The 2,573-nt window shown below is 31.8% G+C and overlaps 1 non-coding gene across 1 annotated transcript; it reads right to left on the bottom strand.

Annotated features, from left to right (window-relative positions):
• Positions 1-2,158: 2,158 nt before the first annotated feature.
• On the bottom strand, positions 2,159-2,266 carry LOC148565579 (small nucleolar RNA R71). Its single transcript, XR_015885114.1, has one exon. It is a non-coding gene; the product is annotated as a small nucleolar RNA R71 (small nucleolar RNA).
• Between the last annotated feature and the right edge of the window lie 307 nt (positions 2,267-2,573).

The raw sequence follows: 2,573 nt of genomic DNA on the forward strand, positions 1-2,573 counted from the left end.
TTCTTTTGGACTGAGGCTTCCAAACCATCAGCATAGAGGCAAGTTACTTTGATAAGTAATGAGCAGTATATTTTCTGATGTTATATGCTAAAGCTTGGCTGGCTATTAAGCCATGCCTAACCCTCAGATTGGAGCTTTAGACTAAGAATGCTAGATTCCTGGAATTCATATTAAAAATTTTGGAATCCTTATTTTTGTTTTTCAAATAATTTTCGAAAAAATACAAAAAAATTAGAAAATCATAAAAATCAAAAATATTTTTTGTGTTTCATGTTTGAGTCTTGAGTCATGTTATAAGTTTGGTGTCAATTGCATGTTCATCTTGCATTTTTCGAAAAAATTCATGCATTCATAGTGTTCTTCATGATCTTCAAGTTGTTCTTGGTAAGTCTTCTTGTTTGATCTTTGCATTTGCATGTTTTGTGTCTTTTCTTGTTTTTCATATGCATTCCTGAATTCTTTATGTCTAAGCATTAAAGAATTCTAAGTTTGGTGTCTTGCATGTTTTCTTTGCATTAAAAAAATTTTTCAAAAATGTGTTCTTGATGTTCATCATGATCTTCATAATGTTCTTGGTGTTCATCTTGACATTCATAGCATTCTTGCATGCATTCATTGTTTTGATCCATAACTTTCATGCATTGCATCATTTTTCTTGTTTTTCTCTCTCCTCATAAAAATTCAAAAATCAAAAAAATATCTTTCCCTTTTTCTCTCTTAAAATTTCAAAAATTAGATTTGACTTTTTCAAAAATTTTTAAAATCTAGTTGTTTTTGAGTCAAATCAAATTTTCAATTTAAAAAAATCTTATCTTTTTCAAAATCTTTTTCAAAAATCAAATCTTTTTTCAATTTTTTTAGTTATTTTCGAAAATTTCAAAAATATTTTTCAAAAAAATCTTTTTCTTAATTTTACATCATATCTTCGAAAATAACATCATCAATTAATGTTTTGATTCAAAAATTTCAAGTTTGTTACTTGCGTGTTAAGAAAGATTCAAACTTTAAGTTTTAGAATCATATCTTGTGATTTCTTGTGAATCAAGTCATTAATTGTGATTTTAAAAATCAAATATTTTTCAAAAACTAATGTCTATCATATCTTTTCAAAAATATCTTCTTATCTTACCTTTTTCAAAAAAATTTGATTTCAAAATATCTTTTCTAACTTCCTAACTTCTTATCTTTTCAAATTGGTTTCAACTAACTAACTAACTTTTTGTTTGTTTCTCATCTTTTTCAAAACTACCTAACTAACTCTCTCTCTCTCTTATTTTCAAAAATATCTCCCCTCTTTTTCAAAATTTCTTTTTAATTAACTAATTATTTTCAATTTATTATTTTTCGAAAATTACTAACCTTTTTCAAAAACTATTTTCGAAAATCACTAACTCTTTTTCAAAAATTATTTTCGAAAATTCTCCCTCTCTCATCTTATTCTATTTATTTATTCATCTACTAACATCTCCTCTTCTTACATCACTGCTCCTATCCTTACCCTTGTGTTCGGATTCTTCATTCTTCTTCACCCCTATTCCTTTTCTTCTTCTACTAACAATAAGGAACCTCTTTACTGTGACATAGAGGATTCCTCTTCTTTTCTTGTTCTCTTCTCTTTCTTATGAGCAGGGACAAAGAAAAAGACATTCTTGTTGGAGCTGATCCAGAACCTGAAAAGACTTTGAAGAGGAAACTAAGAGAAGCTAAATTACAACAATCCAGAGACAACCTTATTGAAAATTTCGAACAAGTAAAGGAGATGGCAGCCGAACCCAACAACAATAATGCAAGGAGAATGCTTGGTGACTTTACTGCACCTAATTCCAATTTACATGGAAGAAGCATATCCATTCCTACCATTGGAGCAAACAATTTTGAGCTGAAACCTCAGCTAGTTTCTCTGATGCAGCAGAACTGCAAGTTTTATGGACTTCCATCTGAAGATCCTTTTCAGTTCTTAACTGAATTCTTGCAGATCTGTGATACTGTTAAGACTAATGGAGTAGATCCTGAAGTCTACAGGCTCATGCTTTTCCCTTTTGCTGTAAGAGACAAAGCTAGAATATGGTTGGACTCTCAACCTAGAGATAGCCTGAACTCTTGGGATAAGCTGGTCACGGCTTTCTTAGCCAAGTTCTTTCCTCCTCAAAAGCTGAGCAAGCTTAGAGTGGATGTTCAGACCTTCAGACAGAAGGAAGGTGAATCCCTCTATGAAGCTTGGGAAAGATACAAGCAGCTGACCAAAAAGTGTCCTTCTGACATGCTTTCAGAATGGACCATCCTGGATATATTCTATGATGGTTTATCTGAGCTATCAAAGATGTCATTGGATACTTCTGCAGGTGGATCCATTCACCTAAAGAAAACGCCTGCAGAAGCTCAAGAACTCATTGACATGGTTGCTAATAACCAGTTTATGTACACTTCTGAGAGGAATCCTGTGAGTAATGTGACGCCTATGAAGAAGGGAGTTCTTGAAATTGATACTCTGAATGCCATATTGGCTCAGAATAAAATATTGACTCAGCAAGTCAATATGATTTCTCAGAGTCTGAATGGAATGCAAGCTGCAT

Source organism: Arachis ipaensis, chromosome B5, assembly GCF_059453495.1.
Source record: "Arachis ipaensis isolate K30076 ecotype BB chromosome B5, ASM5945349v1, whole genome shotgun sequence".
Classification (NCBI taxonomy): domain Eukaryota; kingdom Viridiplantae; phylum Streptophyta; class Magnoliopsida; order Fabales; family Fabaceae; genus Arachis; species Arachis ipaensis.